The sequence below is a fragment of the Ochotona curzoniae genome, unplaced genomic scaffold, assembly GCF_017591425.1.
Source record: "Ochotona curzoniae isolate NIBS_2020 unplaced genomic scaffold, NIBS_Ocur_1.0 contig_584, whole genome shotgun sequence".
NCBI classification, from domain to species: Eukaryota; Metazoa; Chordata; class Mammalia; order Lagomorpha; family Ochotonidae; genus Ochotona; species Ochotona curzoniae.
In genome coordinates this window covers 568,599-592,500 of record NW_024466480.1, presented here as the reverse complement: position 1 = coordinate 592,500, position 23,902 = coordinate 568,599, and the positions used below count along the sequence as shown (strand labels likewise).

General features: G+C 42.8%; 1 pseudogene; it reads right to left on the bottom strand.

Moving 5' to 3' along the window:
• Window positions 1-530: 530 nt before the first annotated feature.
• LOC121162893 overlaps window positions 531-23,902 on the bottom strand; it is a 25,304-nt pseudogene continuing 1,932 nt past the window's right edge.

The window sequence follows — 23,902 nt, the reverse complement described above, 5'->3', positions numbered from 1 at the left end:
CAGAATGCAACTCAGTCTCTATATTTCAACTTCATTGTAGCTATAAATGACATGACTGTTGTAGCCTTGATGGGCACATGGCAATATCACTAACCACATGTCTTATTTTACTGAATATAAATGCTTTTCCCATCTTCATCACTTCTGAGATGGAGGCAATGGAAAGCTATTGAAAGAGACAGAGATGTCTTCCATTGTACACCTCACATCTATGCATCCCAATGTCTCATCAGGGTTATGACCAAACTAACAAGAAGAAAAACTTTGTATCCTCACGTAGGTGACAAGAACCAGGGCACATGAGCCTTCAGCACTTGCTTCCAGGGACCCAAGACATCAGAAGTACAGACAAGGAGCCAGAGACCAAAGATGATGTCAATAACTCAGATTACTCGGCTAAATGCTGTGTATACAATCTCTTAAGCAAATGATTTTACTTAATGATATTTATGGTGTGCATGTAAGTTCAATAATGCTTGTAGGCTCATACCTCTCACTATATGACAGCAGAACAAGAAAAAAAATATGTATTAGAATCTCCTAGAGCATGTTCTTTTCTTGAAACCTTCCAAACAATTCCTCTCAGGGCTTAGGAGAATGATGTAGCACTTGGGGACAAAGATGCAGCCCAGGAGACCAGCACCAGAGGCCAAGATGGAGAAGACCTCCACGGCCACCATCACCTTCCCCTTGGTGCTCTGGTACACAGGCAGGAAGGTCACCCACACACTGCAGAACACCAGCATGCTGAATGTCAGGAACTTGGCTTCATTGAACGTGTCAGGCAGCTTCCTGGCAAGGAAAGCCACAGTGAAGGTGCCCAGGGCCAATGAACCCAGGAAGCCCAGCACACAGTAGAAGGCAGTGATGGAGCCCTCGTTGCACAAGAGGATGATGTGTCCATGCTCAGAGTGTGCATCTGTGTCCACAAAGGGGGGAGATGTTGCCAGCCAGATGGCACAGAGAGTGAGTTGGATGAGGAAGCAGATGGGAATGACAGTGTTTGGGGCTCCTGACACCAGCAATCGCCTCATGGTCCTTCCAGGCTTCATGGCCCTGAAGGCCAGAACCACAGTGATGGTTTTGGCCAGCACGGCAGAAACAGCCACTGTGAACACCAGGGCAAATGTGATTTGTCTTAGGAGGCAGGTGGCTGTGTTGGGATGGCCAATGAAGAGGAAGGAGCAGAGGAAGCAGAGGAGGAGTGAGATGAGCAGGATGTAGCTGAGGGTGTGGTTATTGGCCTTGACGATAGGTGTGTCTCGGTGCTTCACAAAGACCCCCAACACCATAAGAGTGAGGAGAGTGAGGATCAGAGCCATGCAGGCCAGAGCAGTCCCCAGAGAATCCTCAAACTCCAGGAATGTCACCAGCTTCAGGAGGCAGTGAGTCCTGTTCAAGTTTGGGTACTCCTGCTCTGAGCACCGGAAACACTGCTCTGCATCTATAGGAAGAGGTAGAGTCAGGGTGTCCATTTTGGAAATTCAGAATCATTCCCTGTTGTGAAATGGGTCAGCTCTGCAGTGTGCCTAAAATATGGATCACTTGTGATGTGTACCAGAGCTCAATACAGCCTTTTTCTAGGTTAGAGTTCTCATCTGCTGATGGGAAAAGCACAAAGAGATCTTAGCAGACATGTGCTAAGGTGGGCTCATTCTGTGACCTGATGAGGATCCCTTGGACATGGGTGCTTCCAACCTTCACCTTATCCATCACTTTAAGTCTCCCTCATGTCAAATCCTATGTAACCATTGCGTATTGCATAGGCACATCAATTTTGTAGCCTTCTCTCCAATACGTAAGCAGACGCAAACACCTATGGCAACCGTAGTAAAACCAATGCTCTCAATTCTCATATTGTAAATAACAGAACATGTGCATCCTCATTTGCGATTTGAATATAGGTGTTTCGATGATAGAAAATTGGGGTGTTTTGTGATATTCATCAAGTTATTGATGAAGAAACAATTTTATTTTTCAAGTTAAGGCATATCAGTACTTTAAAAGATATTAATGTATACTCAAAGTGACATTAGGTGTGTGGTAATTCCCCTAAACATAATTCTGATCTAGACCCATGTAAATGTGATATGCACACAAGCAGAACCTATTCCACATGTTTCTGAACTGGGATGCAAAACATGTTCTAATCAAGTTTCCATGTGCTCATGGAAAACTGGTGATTATGGCACTGACACATATTAGTTTTAATGTAATTTATCTACCTGCATCATTCAGATGAGGACTCTTTTCTGGCAGGCACTGATACCATTCTGAATGAGTGCTGAGGCTGACATTACTCTAAGGAATGCCAGATAAATACACAAGTGGCTACAATGAATCTAAACAGATAGATTGCATGAACACATGCATCTGTGCATTGAAAGCTATGGTGCACTTGACACCCACACTGCCAGTAAACCTCTTTTATTGTCTTTTCATGGAGAAAGGATTAGGAAAGTAAAGTTATATGCATTGGAATTTCTACATACTTTACCTGTCTGATTGGACATTTCTCTCTCTGGACAGAACACACAGGTGTAGCAGCAGATGGGTCTGCCTTCCTGTGGCATGATCCTGAATCCTGGAACACAGCTCTGGCTACACACAGACTGAGGAGTCTGAAGGGGAAAGAGAAACCGTGGGCATGATTTCCTGCGTTATCAGTTACTCCAAAGCATGTCAGTGTATTCACTCTCACAAGATACCTTTCACTTTCACTTGAAGGTCACAACTGAATCCACTCCCCCTGTATTTGGAGGTGTTTCCTATGCATTCATTGCAGCATCACATCATGGTCATTGTTGCTTCCTTAAGCCTCTCTCAATTACAACAACAGAACCTAGTAGTATTCACCTCACAATTTTTTCAAACAGCTCCATTCAGATCTCCCAAAAGATATTATACATCCAAAGAAAACCATACCTCCTTGAAGGCAGTAGGCCATTCTATCAGGTCTTCATGGATGAGCAGCCCCTGCTCATGTGAACTGGTATGGGTAAACTCTCCAATTTTCTCCAGCAAGCTCAATCCAGCAGGAAAATTCACAACATTCTGAATATCATAACGTGCCACGCCACGTCTTGGTTCACGCACGGATACATCATCTCCAGCACTGTTTCTGAACTGGAGTTTCCTCAGAACTGGGTGGAGCTGGAGGACAGGCAGAATTGGAGACAAGGAGAATATCCAAGTTAGCTGTGGTTTGGTACAGGTGCTGAACAAGGCTTCTTTGTTGTGCTCAGTATCCAGACTCTCTTATGGGATATAGCATGATTTTTCTCTGAATGCTCAAACCTTTCCTGAGTTCAGATGAATTGAACTCCTCTGTCTCATTTGTAAGAAACGCCCTCTGTACTTTTGCAGGGAAGTGGGTCTAATAGCTCAAAGTCCATATCCTATCGTTTCAAGAAGCTGTATGCAATTCATTTCTACGCTCACAAAAAGTATCTCATTTCATCATGGGAGTGAGAGCGACCTGGGAGCGAAATAGTGTTCTCCTCCCTCTTGTGTCATCACCTTCCACGGCAAAATACTGGGCAAATGGAGACTCTAAAAGGAACTGCGTCAATCAATGAATTCCTCAAAGACAACATCGTGCTTGGAGTGGCGAGACTGGTAATGATCCATGAATGGTGAACTATTGCAAACACTTGATCGAGTATCTCAGAGCATACCCCACATCCGGAAGTTAAGGGGGGTTGGAAACTGGGTGGGGCTTCTTCCTCTATACCCCCCCTCTATATCCCCTTTTACCTAAGATACATGAAGGAAGTGGTATGAAAGAGATGGTCTTGCCCACTTCTCCGTAGCCCTTGAACCTTGAAAATAAAATAAAAAAAAAACACACCAGCCAACCAGACTAACATCAATTCCCTGATACTTAGATATTGGTTTGCACTGAGTATAAACTATGAGGATAACTCTCAGGTAATGTATTGACTCACTATGCATGCCATGTAAATGACATTGCCCTACTTCCCCCTAATAAAAACATTATCTGCAATCCCACAAATTGTGATATTAATATACAAGATTCCAGAAAAATTCACATATATGGATGTATAGAATACCTGCATATGATGAATCAGTCACAAATATCACAATTTTCAATTGGACAGAGAAAAAAATTTTAAGGCAAGGAAAAAGTGTTTGGCCAACATCTCTCAATATTTTAACTTTGATGAAGCAGTGCTTGGCTTTGGTGTGACAATTTTTTTTCTAATAAACTTCATCCCAGATTTTACTTGATCTTTGGTAGCACTGCATCCTACGCTAGAAATTTTAAAAATAATTTCTAATTGCAAACTAAATATTCAAGATCAGCAGTGAATGGGATCACCAGCCATAGCAGAAAGAAACAGATGAAATGGAACTCATAAAATGATCCCATCTTTCTTATACCTGATCCTGCTGACTTTGAGGTATAGGAAGTTTCATGGTGTTGTATTCCAAAGAAACACCAGCTGAGTGCATCAAGTGGTCAATGTTTGAGCTGATCTGAGGGAGGGTTACCTGCCAGGGAAGAATCATTGGCTGGGCTGCTTCTCCCAGAGATCCCAGCTCCATTTTCTCCATCAGAATTGTGTGAATGACATGGGCCACGGCATACACAGCGTTGTAGACTAAATAGCTGGAGTCAGAGAGGGTCATCAGGTCAATGTATGGTGGAAGAAACTCCAAGGATGCATTTGGTGAGCAGTTTCCAATGCGTCCACAAAATGACCCTGCTGGTGAGCAGTCCAGATGCAAGAGCCATAATTTATTGAAGTAAAAGTCCTCTGGGAAGAGAGAAGGCTCCACTGTCTTGAGAAAATCATTGAGGCCAGGGATCTCCTCCCTGTGGGGGGAAAATGAGAAGCCTCCATGCAAAGAGTGCAGCATGTGGTCTGTCTCATACACAACGATGTCCCACTTGGATGCCATCACCCACACCTTCCCCATGGTTAGAAAGAATTCCACTGAAATGTCCACAGCAATGAGGGCCCTTACATCACCATAGAGGATGTGCACATTTGCAGTTGAAGCTTGGATCCTGCTCATGAAAGTCAGATCACTCTCTTCATACAGCCTCTTGGTGACAGGGAGCTTCACTGTCAGGGCCACACAGACTCCTCTCTTCAGCATCTCTGCTTGGATGTCCTGCAGGAACTGCTCTCCTTTCATGTCATCAGACACAAAGAGCGCCACCCATGTCCAGCCAAAATGCAGCAGCAGTGACAACATTGCAATGCCCAGAGAGCTGTCACTGCTGGCCATCTGATAGAGGGATGGAACTGCTTCTTGTCATTTAGCATGGGATCAAAAGGACCATAGGTCAGCTGAAAGAAGAAAAAAATCAAAATAAACCCATATGTGTCTTGAGTATGCGAAATACACTTGAATGAAAACAATTACCCCAGGGTGGACTTCAGTCATTCACTTTTTTTATTATTGAAGAGGAAGTGTTCAATAGAGAAGAAACTTGCTACTCTCTTGGTCACAGACAAGACCATGGTTCAGTTGATCATTGCTTCAAGACAATACACAGAAGTTACACTCTTAGCTTTAAAGAAAGTACATCCATTCCTCTTTACTCTCTGTGACATGTGCTGGGACCAACATCATTCTGCTTCCGATCTCCTAGTGGGTGTCATTGGTAGGACAGAGCAGCCACTCTTGGTATTGGCTATAGTTCAGACAGAAATCTCTACTGTATTAATTCCTGTTATTTGGAGATAACTGATCAGTGATACAAATTAATGTATCTGTTCAAATATACTCATTAAACCCAATTTGATTGGGGACAGAGAAATTTTCCAATGCAAATTTCCTTGTGATGACAAGGTAGCCTATGTCTGAAAGGCACACGTCTTGATTCTGACTCAGTTGGAGAGTCATCTTTCTGAGATACCAGGTAAGCCTGGGAAGGCAATAATGGTGACTTAATTAAGTGAGTCATGTTGTTCACTGGAATGAGTTCCTGGCTCTACACATCTGTCATGCTTGCGTGTACAGCAGAAGATGAGTGCTCTTTGTTTGCCTCTCTCCTCAAATAAAGATGGAAGGAAGTATGTCTGAATGCATGGGCATGTGCCATGGTCGTTGAAAAGGCTGAGAAAATCTGCCATTGCACTCAAGAATACTTATCTACTACAAGAAAATCTCAACACCCCCATGGGCCAGTGGGTTAATTTCTGATTTTCATACTAGTATTCCATGTCAGAGCACCCATTCCAATACAGACTAATCAGGTTCTGACCCAGGTTCCTGCTAATATGTACATCAAGATAGTCACGTATGACTGAGGAACTAGGATTTTGCTGCCACATTGGACAACTCAAGTGACACATGCCTCAAGGCTGTACCTGGATCAGACCTACCTGCTGTGGGACTGTGGGTATTGAACCAGTGGATCAAAGACCCTTGATTGCTCTTATATATGCATAGTCCCTGCCCTCCTTTTCCCGTGTTTGGGGTTTCAAGTGGACACATAAATGTATCTCTTTTTTTTCTAACATGTATATGTGTTTATTATATTTTGACAATCTTTACATAGTTAATTAGGGTGAAAAAGCTTCAAGGGCGACAAGGAAGTGGGCAAGACCATCACTTCCATACCACTCTCTTCATGTATCTGAGGTAAAGGGGGGTATAGAGGTAGAAGCCCCACCCACTTTCCCACCCACTCTAAGTCCCGGATGTGGGGCATGCTCTGAGATACTCGGTCAAGTGGTTCCAATAGTTCACCATTCATGGATCGCTACCAGTCTCGCCACTCCAAGCACGATGTGGTCTTTGAAGAATCCATTGATTGACACAGTCCCTTCTAGAGTCTCCATTTGCCCAGTATTTTGCTACCACAAAACTGTATCCAGACCCAACCGCAGGCCCATCCACCTGTCGCAACCACTGCCTTAGACACCATGGCTCAACTCTGTGGTTAATGTGGACCAGTTGGAGCCAAAACCCAGCTGGGCATGTCCTGAGCTCCACCCTGTGTTCCAATCATGCTTGTGGGCTAAAGTTTGCTTAGTCCAAACCTTCAGGTCTCAGTCCCACACTTGCATTAAGGTTTCATGTCCCTGTTCCTGGGAATCACCAGAAATTCGTGCCTCACCTACACTAACGCTGGTCTTATTTATGGGTGTCCCTTAGCAGCTATTTCATATCATAAAAATCCCAGAGCTCGCTGCTGGGTGGGCAACAGGCAGAGACTGGCACCACTTGGTGCACTGGCCGCCCAAGGCCGAGGCCTCTGCCTGTGCCTTGCGGCGGGGACTGTGGCCAAGACACCAGCAGAGTTCCGTCTGGCAGGAGCGCCCCCGACAAGTGCCACCTTGGGGGGGAGGGGTTAAGCCTGCCACTTGCCCTGAAACTGGGACCCACCCAACCTGTCCTGCCGCCAGCATTTGGCTAGCGGGGAGCAGGGCAGAGCTAGGAATTTACCCCAGCTGCCAGCCATCTCTCACGGGTACTCACCCATGAGGGGCTTTAGGTGCTCCTGGGCCAGGAGAAGACCAAGGCCTCGGCCCCCACCTTGCGGTGGGGCCTGTGGCCCATAAATGTATCTTTTAAAACATGACTTCACACCTTCAGAACCAATCTTTTCCAAAAACAACCAGAAGTTGAGGTCTGCAAATCCCCAGCTCTAATGGTTTTGGGTGGCATCTTATGACAATGTTCTCCTTCCACAGGGTGATTCAGCATGCTGGGCACATCATTGAGAAACTATCAGGTGTCAACATGAAACAGAAGTGGTAACCAGCACATGGAAGTAGCATAATTGGACACTAGGCAGGAATCTAGGCAGACTCAATATTCACTGCTCTTTCCCCTATCCCATTCTGCTTGTACTTGGAGTAATTGCATATCCCCCAAAATGCTTGAATCCTTCCCACATCACAGTCAGATGTATGTACTGGGCCATCTTCATTCCAAATGGGTTAAAAAGATTCAAACATGTCTCTCCAGATTCAAAACTCACTGACCTGTGGGGTTTTGTAGAGCTCCAGAACGGTTCCAAATTCAATGGACAATGCTGAAGTGGCTCCAACAATGGTGGCCACCGGCATGCCTTGTGTCTGGTAGGTGTAGTTAGGTAAATCCTCAGTGTTCCCATTCAACCAGTGCAGGAGGCTCGATAAGGTGAACTGTTCACTGGGAAAGGCATTGTACCACTCGAATCCCAGGGTCAGGTTGGGGAGGAGGAGGGGATCCTTGTTGATCTCTTGGATGGCAAAGTAAAAGGCCAACACATATTGGTAGTTCTTCCACAGCCACCTAAACATGAGCCAACACCAGAGAGAAAGATCAGACCATGGAATTCAGAGCAATAGCACAGTCTAGCCTTGAACCAGCCACAGACAGATAGACGCAGGTGCCATTCTGTGCTGTCATAGCCCTGGCACAGGGAGTGGCTGAGACGAAGGTTGCCAGAACTCTAGAGCATGTCAGAGTGGCCTTTGGACCCCTCTGAAGGAAGTGGTCCTAGCAGTCATGACCCTTCACTAATCCTCCAGGGAAACCTCAAGGTGCTCAAACCTGGGGGAAAAGGCAAGAGCAAGCTTTCTGTTGTCACCGATCTCTGGGGTCACTTGTAAACCACCTGACTCATCAGCACTCTAAAATCACAGGACACATGCCTCTGTAAGCAGCTGCACCTGGGCTGTTTCCCACTGGTCTTGCTGCAATTCCCACCTCAAAGCTTCACTTGATCAGATCAGTTGTACTACTTCTCATCCCCTTGAGACAGCAGCATTTGATTGACAAACTCTTGGTTACATCATGCAGGCTGTTCACTTAGTTTGATTTATTCACTTTGCTGTACTGAATTCTCAACTAGCATGTCATCATTTACTCTTGCATGGTTCTTCCTTTTCCTGCATGTGTGAAAACATAGCTTAATGTGAAAAACCAATTTCACATTTTCATAGAAATCATTCTAAGAGGATGAACATATTCCTTCCTTCCCTCAATCTGCCTCATTCTTTGTTCCTTTGAATGTTTGATATACCATAGTTTCAATTTACATTTTAACCACACCATGTGTCTTGAGTGAAAATATGACTTCCTGGAATGTAAGAATGGCTCTCACACTTGAAGTGCCTAAGAGAACGGACGGTCTGTTTTCTCACTATGGTTTCTCGGCTCTAGTTTCCTGAAACATGCTCCATCATTTGAATGCTAAGAGAAGTCTTTATGTTAATGAATGATAGGAGTCTAATATATTCATATAACCAGTCCTTTAGTTGCACTGAAATTTATGTTTTAGTTGCACTCAAAATTATGGGGCTTTTTGTTTGTTTCCTTTGCTTGAATAAGATTTTTTCTGTCTTCTTGTCCACACTTGATATAATCTCTAATTGACAGTGTTTTGCTTTTAGTGAAGCAGCATTTCATGATCCTGTCACACAATATCTTACATTTATACATTTGCAATATGAAATGCCATCGTATCCTCTAGGTAAATGGTAGTATTCTATACACACTTAAACACATCAGCTTTTCAGATTCTGTACAGGATTCCCTGAAGAAAAACTCAATCTGACCTGGAAATTCTGCCCATCCATAGCTTCAACTTCATTGATAGAATTACAAATCTAAGTTATTGAGATACTATTTCCTTTTCATCATGTGGTCCTACTAATTTACATTATTTGTTGTAAATTGCACATTGCTTGTTCCTGGGGATCTATTTAGCTCTTGCTACCAGCTGGAGGCTCACCTCCTTCATTCTTTTTTCCTAAATGCTAGGTTGGCAGAGGTTAACTTGTACACATGCAGAGTCATTCTTGGAGTGAACCACCGCTTCCTACACAGAAGCACACATAGATAGGAAGATATTTGAGAAAAACAGACCAAATGTTGCTACAAACTGAACATAGAGAAAGCATGTAAGCTCTCATCCTGTGTAACTTCACGCCAAGTTTCCATCACAGGCAAGAACACAGAGCCATAGGCACATTGGTTGTCCCATGGCAAGGGAAGACAGTGAGACACTGAGAAAGAGTGTGGGGATTTGGGGAAGGATGATGAAAATCTACAGGTTACTCAGCAATGATTTGGTAGGTATTCAAGAATCTTGATTAAAGACTATCTCATTACTCACTACTTCACCCAAGTTACCTCCATCTGAAACCTTTGTGAAACTTATGAAATTAACTTCAACACCAGGCTGATGCAGTCACACAAAGTAAATAACAAATCTACTGCCCAGCATGGATTCAATGAGTGTGGCTTATAGCCAAGCTCCAGAACTTGGAGGGAGGTACACTCACTGCACTGGAGTCCAACTTCCGGACAATTTACCAATCAGGATCCATATGGCCTTGGTGAGATTGAAGCACCTGCCATTCTGGGGTGTGACAGCATGTGAAGGCTATTAGACCCGCACAAGCAAGGACAGCCAGACACTTTTATAACTGAGGTATGAAAGCAGAGAGCAAAGTTTTGTCTCTGTGTGGCATGACCTGGAGAATCTCACACAGAGAACATGAGCAAGGCAGGTCCCCACTGATTCCCATGTGGCACAGCTAAGAGGAGAGATTCCTTTACCCTCACAAGAGAGGAAAACTCAAGCAGACAGTGAGAAAGAACAAGGAGAGTGTGAAGCGACAGAGAGCGAGAGATTACAGACTACACAGTGAAAGTCAGCTTCACAGATAACCAACTCCTCCCTTGTCAGGAGCCGTGTACTGTAGCCACACTGAAGCCATTTTGAATATAGAACTATGGGCCAGTGGAAAATCCCTGGCTGGCTAGATGCTTGGGAAAGAAGTTATGAAACTAATCACACGCTTAGCTTCAATTGTTTGTAGCAACTGTTTTAGAATGTGATTTATGTTGTACCTGCCGACATCTTGTTACTGATTACCTATGCTATTGTTGATATGCTGGTTACTATGGTTGATATGGTGGCTGCTCAAGAACAATCGGTCTGGAGACCATGGCTTGCGTCCTAGTTTCTCCTTTCCTCCCTGAGCCTTAGTTACTGAAGAATATAAAAACCCTCAGTTGAAATCAATAAATTGACAGCTTGATCAGACATCCTGTCTTGCTGTCCATTCTTCGTGTCTCTTGTCCCCCAATCTCTCCTAGGTGGTTGCGACCCCCGTTGACTGTCCTGCTGGACGGGACAATTTGGCGCCCAACGTGGCTGGTGTGCAGACCACCGACAGGGAGATCGCCACGCAAAAGGAGAGGCCTCTCGAAGTGGTGTTGAGTAGAACACCGAGTGAGCAGTTTCACGGTTGACCCGCCGGAAGTCGTGCTCGTGGAAATTCGTGGCGCAAATCTTACGGGGTTAAGGTAAGATGGGACAAGCATTATCACAGCAAGAATTATTCTTGCAAGGTTTTATCAGTCTTATAGACTTATTCAAGACACGAGGAATTTGGGTGATTAAAAAAGACCTCAAAACCTTTTTGGATTTTGTTGGTCAGATTTTTCCCTGGCATCCCCAGGAAGGTTCTATATAAGTCAGTTAAGGTTTATATAAAAAAAAAAAACAAAAACAAAAAAAAATGTGTTCTGTAACTTGATTTAACAAAAGTAATCTAATATAGAGTGGTCCAAATCCACTGTTAAATTAACCTAAAGCATGAGATGAATTATGTGTGCTTGTTTTACAAAATATCTCCAGGTGAAAGTATTTCAAAGAAGAGATTGGAAGTTGCAAAAGATAAAACAGTTATGTATCTCTGTTCTGATATGTTTGGTGTTTGTGTTTATGTTTCTTTTGTCAATATTGTTTCTGTTCTATTATTTTTGTCCGGACAAAAACTAAATTTTGTTTTAATACTCTTCCTCCACTTGTGTCTTTGTCTTGAATTGTTAAGTTGTTGTTCTTGTTGTGAATTGGGTGCATGTGTGACTGACTGACAGACGAGATGGGACGGACCGAGACTAACCTCCTTTTTCTCTCCTCGTAAATAATTTTAGAGAGGTCTAACAGATTTAACAGGACCTGGCCAGACCATACTCCCCATCTCCACCAGGGAAATGTTCTTGTGTCATTTTCTTGCTGTTTGGTCTTCAACTTACAGTGTTGTCCTTGCATTGATTAGGTCTAACATACAGTATTCAATATGTTCAGTTAAATGCTAAAGGTACTTTTTGTTTAACTCATTTAGACCTCTAAATTCTTCATAGTTCTAAACCAAGTCTCATACATTTGAGGGTTCTAGTAGGATCCCTGGAACTCTCAAAGATTGAGACAAAATTTGAATAATGTGCTTGTCATTTAAAATAATTTGGATTATAATCTCACAATATTATAAAAGTATGCTAAATTTGTTGCATCATATATGCTATTAAAGTAGGTGAGCATTTATGCTCATTGGTTGAAATGTTTCCTATTCATAAAATTGATTCAGATTGTAAATTACTTGTGTTCTGATTTACAAGGAAGTATGTGAGATTTTGCCTTGCAGGAGAACAATGAATTCTTTAAAGATGCATAGTAAAACTGCTCATAATGTGTATATATTTCTGAATGTTTGCCTTTAAAACAATGGAACTGAAGTCTGATTCTTTGTAAAAAATAACAGTGTTTTAAAATCTCCTTTTCAGTTATTTTCATCTTATTAATAACTAAACCTATTAACTAACTTCAGTAAATTCCAAGGTAGTCTTTCAAGACAACAGCCAAACTGAAATTTTTTCAGCTCTTTTAACTTCAATAAAACAGAAGCTAAAGAAAAGCTCCAGGCCCATCAGCCATAAAACAAGGAAGAAACATGCTTGGAGTCTGCGCTTTGAAGAATTTGGGACTTTGACTTTGTCCCGGTTGTGGTAATTCTTATCTGCCTTCATTTAAAAAAAAAAAAAATCCAAATCAGCTAAAAGAAGGTTGTTTGAAAAAACTTCTCTTTCCTGGTTTTAAAGTGGATTTGTGCTCAAATATGTTTCCATGAATTAGAAAAATGGTTGAAAATTGTTTAAAGCATTGTATTTAAAAGTTAGTATGCTTTTATTTAGAAAATGTCTTAAGAAAAGTTGAGGAATAAATCTTATAAGCTTTACATATAATTGGCTATAATTTTAAAGATACTATTACAACATTGTTTAAGTTTTTAACATTAATACCTAATACGAGCTGACGTTAGAATTGATACCCGTGTTCAAAAAGTTTTTGAAGTGTGCATACACAGAAATGCTAGTAAATATCTAAAAATAAAAATATCTCCAATTTTGAAAGCTGTTAAAAAAAAAAAAATTGAAGCATTGAACCTTAGGTAGTCTCTGTTTAATTGGTGAATTTGTCAATTCTCTATCCAGCTTCAGTAAGCTCTATTCTTATTCCAACTTTTGAATTTGTTAAAGTTCTGAAAAAGTTATGAGATGATTTTATGCACTAATTCCTATGTTTAAGGTTATATTTGGTGATTGACTAAGGAAATATACATTTTGCCTTTCAGTTAGGTAATCCCTTGCGTTCTGTATATTGCCTTTGTTAAATTCTCATGATTTAAGAGAACTGTGTTTTCAAGGGTATTTTCTGGTATGTATTTACTTTGAAATGTTTGGGTGATCATTTAGAAGTGAAAAAAAAATTTTGATCTATTGCTGTTTGAATCAGTCTGACTAAATGGGTGATTATTATAATGAGAAATCTTTGATCAAATACTTTAAGGCCTCTTAGCATAATTAATAGACTTAACTCTTCTGGTTCTGGGATTTCTAATAAATAAATAAATAATAAAATAATAAAAATTGAGGGGGTGAGGGGAATTGCAGAAAAGACATTGGGAAACCTTGCCAGTGGGAAGCCACAACTAGATATAATCCTGCCAGGAAGGTTAGCTCTAAAAAGTACAAGAGTGTGTAAAATCCTACAGGTCATATCACAGCGCTGAACATAGAGACTTTGTATTCTAGAATTCCAGCAGACCTATTGTATCCATTAAAGCTAAAGTTTAATTGTAAACTATAGGTAAGGTTTATTCAGACTACTAAGAGCAAAATGTAATTCTAAACAATTGGTAATTTTAACACACTTAAGAGAATTCTCAAGTAGCTCTTAAAAGCTGTTGTTTTATGTGTGTTACCTGATATGTATGTGCATGTTTATGAATGAGAATTGTTAAGCTAAATCCTTTTTTTTAAAAATAATGTATAGATGCATAATTAGGCTCTTAGAGAGTCATGTCCATTATTGTTTTCCCAGGACCTACAAGATCTGTTCAGCTCAATAGTTTAACATGATTTCAAATGCATTTACTGCTAGGGTACAGTTTCAAGACTGGCCATGGAGCCCAAATCCACATAAGTTAAATGGAAAATATATGGGTATATGTATGCAAGTGTTTAATGATAACTCAGATCTCAGAGAATGTTAAAATGCTCCAACATGGGAAGCAGCTCCTACAGCAGACTCATAGACTGACAATTTTGAGTAGCACTCAGTGGCCTCAGAATCAGCCCAAAAGGCATTCTGGTCTGACAGGAGAGCCAGCAAAAGAACAAGCATATCAAGTGTGGAATGCCAGGACACTGCTGCTAAGAGTGTCCCTCCCTGAAGGACCTCAGTGGTCCACACCCCAGTGCAAAGAAGCAGCCATCAAGGACGGTTGTGCTCTTCTCTCAATGGAGGAGAGAACTTCCACTTTGTGTGTGGTCTTGTCTAATGGGGTTGTTGTGGATTCAAGAGGCTTCCACAGCCTAAACACCATTTGTCTGGAACCTCAGGTGATCACTGACGTCACACATAAGAGTGCTAATTTGTTAAATCCACTAGAGTCACTGTGTACACTGTCTTCCAATGCAGGAGCTGTATATTCAGAGTCATAGTAAAATTAATAGTACACCTTGCTGTATTTTAGTATAAAGATTTATCATCTCAGTTTTGGTTATGTCTGAATATTTAACTCTTTTGCCCTAAGAAGTCAGTTTGCATTTACCTGTCCTGTGATGGGCTTATATCCTGATGCTGTATGCTAATCCTTGCATTGTTACTGTGCCTTCTGATTAATCTAGGTTACCAGTTTTATGCAGCTCAGAAGTTTCATGTGTTCCATTAAGCTTATTGGGTATGTTCCAAAATTTGAGACTTAAAGAAGTTAATTTAGACAGATACAAATCTAGTCCATAGTCTTAAATTAATGTTCACTCTGACAAAAGTTGAAACCTAACAATTCTCTTACATCTAAGTTCTGATGTTCAAATATTCAAACTGCTAACTGAACTCACAATATGCTAGGCTAGGAAGAGTTATAACTATGTTATGTTTTGCTATTTAGATTTCAACACAGAGAAACTTTTCAAGTGCCAGGATGTACACCAAACACCTGATGACTTCTGCCTTTTATCAGGAACCACAAGATGGACCCCCAACAGCTGCTGTTACCCAACGGCGCCCCCTCTCAGCAGGAAGTAGCTAAGAGCAGATGACAACGCCCTTTCTCCCTAAAAACAGTTGGGGTTCATTTCTGTTTGAAAATGTAGGAGTCAGATGGGATGATAGGCAGTTAGAGTCTCTGGTTCCTGATAAAACTGTTTTGTATACATGTAACATCTTAGCACTATGTGATTCTGGAATGTTAGTATTTTCAACAATACTTGTACATTGTTAAGTATGTCTTCTTGAATCTCACCAGCCAGCTGCTCCCCAATATACCATCATATATGTATCACCCCAGTATAAGTTCACAATATTTCGGCCAGAGTGATAAAAATTAATCAACACCTCTGGGGACAATGGTCTAACACCTTAGTAAATTTTACCAGTCAATTAGCCACCAGTATAATAATCAAAGTAAATGAGACCCCAGTTCTACCCATGTCAGGGAAAGTTATTGTAAATGGCATTAAGCTGGCAACTTGCATGTTCAAGAAATGCAGTGAGGTTATGGCCTTAAAAAACCTTGACGGTTACTGCAATGGCTCAAGCTCCCCAAGTGATAACCCCCCACATTGTGCTATGCGGCTCCAGTCTTCAAAGAGGCTCATCTAATATAATGAGGCATGGCTTTTCCTGGGTAAGCATTTAGCCAATGACGGGCATCTTTCTGATACCCCGCCAACCTAAGACAGGGAGCCCTGGATGACTGGCAGGGCTGCCCAGAGACGGGTAAGAGTTGAGGGTCCCTCAGAATGAGCCTAAGACAGGCAGTGCTTATCTTGCCTCAAGGAACCTTTTTCTTTTCGCCGCTTTCATTGATATATAGAAAAGAGGGGGAGATGTCAGGAGCCGTGTACTGTAGCCACACTGAAGCCATTTTGAATATAGAACTATGGGCCAGTGGAAAATCCCTGGCTGGCTAGATGCTTGGGAAAGAAGTTATGAAACTAATCACACGCTTAGCTTCAATTGTTTGTAGCAACTGTTTTAGAATGTGATTTATGTTGTACCTGCCGACATCTTGTTACTGATTACCTATGCTATTGTTGGTATGCTGGTTACTATGGTTGATATGGTGGCTGCTCAAGAACAATCGGTCTGGAGACCATGGCTTGCGTCCTAGTTTCTCCTTTCCTCCCTGAGCCTTAGTTACTGAAGAATATAAAAACCCTCAGTTGAAATCAATAAATTGACAGCTTGATCAGACATCCTGTCTTGCTGTCCATTCTTCGTGTCTCTTGTCCCCCAATCTCTCCTAGGTGGTTGCGACCCCCGTTGACTGTCCTGCTGGACGGGACACTCCCTCAGTTGATTCATCCCCAGCCGCACAATGTATGGCAAGCTTTTGAGATGAAATGCAGGGAATCCTAAGAATGACAAAGGCAGGCACATGCCAACTGAACAAACGGTTCATGGCCTCACTGCCTTCTGAGCATCCTGCACTGTGGCCACCAACAAGGATGCAGGCACAGACTTGCTCATCCCAATGCACTGTTGAGCATTGACGCAGCATCTCAGTTCCAGAAACACAGGCTACACAGATGTGCTAAACCCAGAACTAATGCAGCTTCCGTGTCATCTTTGGAAAAGCATCTTCAGGGTCTTAGTAAACCCTCAAGAAGGATGAACCCCTTTATTGGTATTGTGTCCAGCATTTGAAACCTTCATCATGTAGTTTTTCAGTATTTTATATAGGGTGGAACCCAGTCTGGGTTGCTGCTAGAATCAAGGAACACACAACCTTACCAGCAGCCACACAACAGCATCCCTATCAGCACTGACACCCATACTGACTCCTTAATTCTATGCCCATTCCATGCATGCTGGCAGTAGAGGATGTTTGGTCTCAACACTCTAACTCTAAGAATCCAAGCATTGTGTCTGGGAAATCTAACGAATGCAGCAGACACAGAAATGGTGATGTCACTCCGTTGTCCCCCCACAGCACAGAGAGGCAAATGCAAAATAAGTAGCAAAGGCATGGAAGGAACAAATGTGGATAGAACCTGGGCCTTCCTTAGTCAATATTACTGTGACAGTTGCACATTGTTTCAGCACTCTCAGAAAGGAATAAATACCAAGATTGCCACATACATTCACAATCACAACCACAATTACAAAAAACTTGAACTTACCAAGACTGAGAAGAGTAAGAAAGTGTGAGTTGGGTGCTGCTGCTGTTTCTTCCCGGGTAAAAAAGGGGGAAAAAGCCACCCAACATCAGGTCCCCATGTCTGTTCACATGCCACTTCCTGAATGTAAAGCAATCATCATGCGTCATGCCTTGGGTTACATGCAGCATGGGCAACAGCAGGAAGAGGATGCTCACAGACCACATCTTGTCAGGAGACACAGATGCTGAGTCTGGGTTCAAGCATGAGAAATAGAGGGCTGGCTGGAGTGGACACTGCTCTTGGGGCAGAGCCTAGCTGATCTGCACTGTTACAATGTCACCTCTTTGGCCCTGTATTTAGCATGCACTTGCAGCCCTGAATCTCTCACATGGGACACTCCAGGGATTGTCCTGCCTTGAAGCTATGCACCTGTCATCATGTGTTCTGGCATTAACACTCGAGAAAAACATGTTGTGAACTCTCCTTGCCTCCTGCTCTCTTTGATTGCACCATGGCCCAATAGGGCCCTGGAGACCACCTCAGGCTTGGACAGCAACTCTGTGAACTTGTGTGCACAGGGACCAGGGGAGGTGTGGGCAGTGGACTGCTGAGTGGTTTGGCAATTGTGAAAGAGTTGATGGTGGGATGGACAGAGCAGCCAAATGCATCATTGCATATGGAGTGAGGGGTTGATCATGGGTTCCTCCCTGTGTGCCCCAGTCTGTCCTCGTGACTTGGACTGACATCTTTCACTTGTCTGCAGTGCCAGCTGGGGAAATGGTCTTTAGAGTCAGAGATTATGAGGCATGTGCAGAGAATTTACATTTCATGCTTCTTCATCTATAGAAGTTGATGGAGACAGATGGTAGCATTTTCCTGTGGTCTCATGGACACACCAGGGCCTGCTTCATGGCTGAGGGGCAGGATATGGGGTGGTGCAATAGTTATGGATGTACATAGTGGTGATGTTTGCCCAAATGCATAAATATCCAATATTGAGTAAATATGCAAGAATGAAAGAGTGTAACGCCATGGGGAATTGTTAAGAAGTAGAATGCTGAGTGTTACAAGGATGGCTTTGGAGTTCTTGTAATGTATCTCTCTCTGAAAGAAGGAAATCATTAAGCTGGTTATAATAGGCCAATTTTCTGATCCTGAGAATGGCTGACTTGCCTAGGCTTCAATGCCCATTTCCATGTCTGAGAACTGAATGGGATGTGGGACAGACTGGACCAGTCTGCTATATATACTGGCTAGCACGGGAACTAGGGCGAGGGTAAGCCTGGTGCGGGTTATTGCGGTCACTCTAGTTACAGTTCCCACTGGTTTGAGTGAGGGCCAAGTGTATGGTGGGCAGGATCAGGCTAGACTGCAATGCCCATGGGTTCAAGTGGAAGATAAGACTGGAAATAGAACTGACCCAGCAACTGAAAATACCAGCCTGTCATAAGCCGATGGGGCGACAGATGGTGCCAGACCCTGTACTGGCATATGCACACACCAGAACCGGATCTGGGATCACCTCAGATGAAGTTTCCTTGGGATCCATCCAACTCACTTGCTGATATCAGAACCCCAACCATGAAGAGAAGTGCAGGTTCCATGGTCTGACCATGGAGTGAAGGCATCAAAAGCTGAGCCTCCTCAGAAGCTCAGACGGAGCAGTGGACAGCGTACCCAGGTGCACGTGGAGAATATATCTGTGCATTTGAACGTGCAGAGGGCACCTGGTGCAACGGCACAGTGGGCTTCATGGCTCTGGAGGTTAACTTGATGTGGCTATCCCTCTGTCTAGTCTGGGAAGATGACAGAAGGTGGGGGTAGTTATTCCGTGGGGCTTTGTTTAACCTCTAGCCACTGGAACAAGAAGGGTCTCTTTAATAGCTTCCATTGTATGTGGTGTTGGGGCGACTAGCAGTCACTGGGTTACCTACTTGGTATGCACTGTGTAGGCCCGTGATTATGAGATCTCCATTCTCCAGAGTTGAGAGGCAGTTAAAAAAGGCCCTTTGGAGTGTGTCTACCATTTCTAATGGTAGACATGACTTGGGTGCTGGTTGAAATTCTCCCCAACCCTGGTTCTGTCTCTGGATAGAAGCTTTGCTTGCTCTGATCCACTGGTGTGTGGTCTCTGAGTTAGAAGAGGCTTGGTAGTCCCGTGATAGGACTCTGTCAACTCTCCACTGGTACAGATAACACTCTGCTGGGATGACCCACATTGTAGGAAGGGCTCATCTTGTAGGAAGGACTCAGTTTCTCTTGGATGGCCTTCTCTCTATTTTGAGAGGAACAGTCTGATGTATTTTTCAGAGCATTTCACTTAGAAAAAGCATAGATGTCCCCACACTTACCTAGAAATAAATGTTTTAATTCTATACAAGGTTATGTTAAACAGTAAATATTCCTTTATATTTATTTGTTTTATGTGTTTTCATTGCCTGAACTCCACACAATATCATTTTCCTTCAGCGTGACAAACTCTAGCGCTTTCTCCAGTGTTGCTATAATGCTGAGTGTGTGCAGTTTGTTTTTTGAAAGTCCTGCTGAAAAATATGTTTCTCTTCATTTCTGTAGGATATTTTTCAGGATTTTTACAAATTTAGGTAGTCATGGCATCTCCGTGATACCTTCCATCCTTCTAAGGTCCATTGGCTGACATGGTCCACCTCTGAGTCTCCACTCACCCAGAAATTTGCTGTCAAGCTTTGCTGGGGTAGAAGTTTTGCTCTGCCCTTTTTGTCTGCCCTTATTGCCCAATTTGTTCTGCCCCTTTTCCTCTGCTATGGTAGCAGAAGTGCTCCACAGGTTCCCATGGACTTACTCTGGTTCATGCCATGCCTCCATCAGTGGATGCAGTCAATTAATCCAGTCTGACTCTCCCACTAAACCAGTTCACATGTGGGTCATGTGCAGTTATTGCTCTGCCCAGCCTTGTCTGCCACAGGGGCAGATCTCACACTCTGCAGCAGGAACAGTGATCCAAATCAGGGAAGTCCCCACAGAACCCCTACCAGGCTCAATCAAGCTCACCTCAGAGCCTCACGTGTACAGACCAGTCTTGTATGAACTGCTCAGCTCTGCATATGCCACTCGGGGCTTTAGCCTGGCCAGCCTGGTCTGTCCCCAGTTCTAGCTCCTGCTGGTGGGTGCTGCTGCCCAAACCAGCCTGTCCTGCACTCCATGCTTCTTCTCAGATCTGCCAGTAGGTGTTATGTACTGACCCAGTCTGGCATTCGCACATGTATGCCTGCAAGTACTGTAACCAGGCCTGGTCTAGACTACTTGCCTTCATTCTTCTGCTCACTTTAGGGACTCAGTCCTGACAAAGGAGTTTCCCCAAGCTCCTCTATCAGCTCTCTTCCCAGTGACAGATCTTAAGCACAACAGTGTGTCCTCGGCCCAGGCTGAGTCCACTTCTTGTCCTGGCAAGAACAATGGCCACGCCCAACCAGCCCACAACCATTCTGGTTCTTACTGTTGGGTGTTTCATCCCAGGGACCCCTGGTTCACACCCCTGACTCAGTTGTCATGTGGTTCAGTGGGAGCCAAGATCTAGCCAAGCCCATCTTCACCATGCCTTTCTTAGGACCCAGTTGCTCCCTTTACCATAAAAAATTAAAGTATGAAGTACATCAAGAGAACTAATTAGAGAAAGATTTGAATATCAAATGTTCTCCTTCCTGCCCCCAAGGAATTAAAAACAGCCCCACTTCATTCAGGTAACATTAACTCATGATGGTAAGGCATATTAACATACGCTAGTATGGCAACCATGATGGCTTAAAGTTCAACAGAACTCTTCCACCAGGTTACCTGGTCAAAGCGTTCCTCCTCTCGATCCAAAGTTTCGGGCTTATATGCTGCACTTTTCCTCCTAGAGTCTTATTTACCATCCTGTGTAGGAACACTGGTATTAGTTGTAAAAACTTTAGGCTTCAAATGGAAGCATTAACACACTTGAGAGGCTCCTAGGACAGCCAATGAGCTGGCAAGAATTCCTCTAAGGCATATGGAACTTTTCACCCAGGTGATTGAGAAGAATAGATTTTAAGGCTTTAAAAAGGTACCTACTCCTGGTTAGTTTCAGCTCGTTTACTAGTGGTTCACCTTCTCTACCCTGCCATATCTAGGAAGGCTAACTCTCTGGCCGTGGATGTTGGTTTGGGTTCTACCTATGGGGAAGCCCAGGCTTTGACTCCATAAGGATGGAGTGTGCAGTCTGCCTTCACTCTATCTTGAAAAATCTAGCACTGGCTGCCACATGACCTCCCAAAAAACTCCTGGAATGTCACCCTGTCATTTCCAGATTTGGGCAATTGTTCCCTCACCTAATATCATCAGAGTTTGAATATCAACAAGCTACTGAGTACTTCACTACATTTTGAGACTTGCCTGTATCCTGTTCACAACTCTGTAACCCCTTTATGAAAGTTCTACCTGAATTGTCCTAGTCAGATGGTGTCAACCATTCCCTCCTGGGACTCTGATCAGCCAACTCATTGAAAATTACATCCCTGCAATGATCCATAAGGCCCAGCAAGATTAGGAGCTGTCATATCTCTGACTATAACACAACCTATCCCTCCTCAGCTCTTCTACTCTAGTCGCAGTTGCTGGTTTTGACCCTCTGCATGCTAAGACTGGTTTAAGCACACAACTTCACATGGTACACTGTACCATCCACTCAGGTCTCTGATCAAATGGGCTTCACTGAGTTTTGCCCCTTTCCTGTTCTATATGAAATTATATTTCCAATCCCCCTTAGTTATCTCTAAGTATTTTCATGTTTTACAGAATATGTATTTTAAAATTCTTTAATGTCTGTCTCACCTTAATCAGGATGAAGTGTTTTCATGATAGGTCTTCACTTGACATACAGAAATATATTAGACTAATAGGAACATTCCTATTAGTCAACTAGGGTTTCAATTCTGGATTGTATCAGTTATAACCCAGTAAACTCACGCAGGTAACTGAACTACAGCATACCCACTTTCTCATTCATCAAATAGGGATATTGGATGTACATATTATTATACAGGATCACAAAATAGGTTAATTATAATAACAATAGTACAACAATAGATAGTCAATAATCTTCATATGGAATTAGAAGAGTGCTTAGTATATGAGAGGTGCTGCATAAATGTTTCACTATGTCTTATTCATGTATTATATCTTTTTCTATGTAAAAACATGGTCCCTTCACAAAGAAGAAATCATATGAAAATATCTAATCTTGTATGTGGATACAGCACATACAATATATAAATTAAATAGAACAGGATTACAGAAAGAACGTTAATGTGTAACCATAGTGGAAAATTTCACAACCTCCATTGCTAACTAAAGAAATAGAATACACAAACTATATTTGAAAACACAATTAGGCTGTGTTCACGTACTGTGTCCAAGTAGCAGAGAATATGCATTCTTTTCAAAGAAACATGAAACATGGATAAAATAAGTAGGTTTATCGTTTACTCCATTTAGCTGAAAGTTGCTGCTACATCAACTCAAAAGTGAACCTGACTGGATTACTGCTACACATACTGGCAAACCAGGGTAGGGGGCGGGCCTAGTGGGGGTTATTGTGGTTAGCTCCAACTAGGCTGCAGCTCCCACTGGTTTATGTGAGGGCCAAGTATGTGCTGGGCAGAACCAGGCTGGACTGCAACATCCATTGGTTCCAGTGGAAGTCGGAAGTGAAAACAGAACCAACCCAGCAATTGCAACCACCAGCTGATCAGGACGATGGACTGTGCCGGGCCCTGTACTTGCTAGTACACACAAGAATCTGGTTTGATTCTCAGACAAAGTTTCTTTGGTGATCTCCCCAATCAAAATGCTGGACTCAGAACCCTAACCAAGAAAAGAGAGAAGACGGAACAGGTCACCCAACCATCTCAGCTATAGGATGGACTGTCATAATCCGTGGATTCTTCAAGGACCTCATAGCGCTTGGAGTGGCAAGATTGGCAGTGACTCATAACTGTTGAAATATCAAAACCACTTGAGCAAGAACCTCAGAGCATACCCTACATCCGGGACCTGGGGAGGGTGGGAAATTGGGTGGGCCTTCTCCCTTAACACCCCCCTTTAAACATGAAGGAAACAATATGGAAAAAATAATAGTCTTACCCACTTTTCTGTAGCCCTTGAACCTTTTTACCCTAATTAACTATGGAAAGACTGTCAAAATGAAAAAATTTTTAAGAAAAGTGAACTGCGCATTACTTGGGGTTGAACTAAGTCGATGATGCATTGTCCTTAATCACAGAAGCAACCTGGAGCTGCTAGTTCATGAGAGGCTTCTGAGGAATGCAAACCACTGACTTTCTTCTGCTTAGTGGATTGTGGCTTTTGTCACCGTGGTCCAAAAAATGGCTCTTCAGATTCTAGACTATGAGACCACATGCAAAAGAATGAAAAAACAGAGAAAAAGTCTTGTGTCCACCCGCCCCCA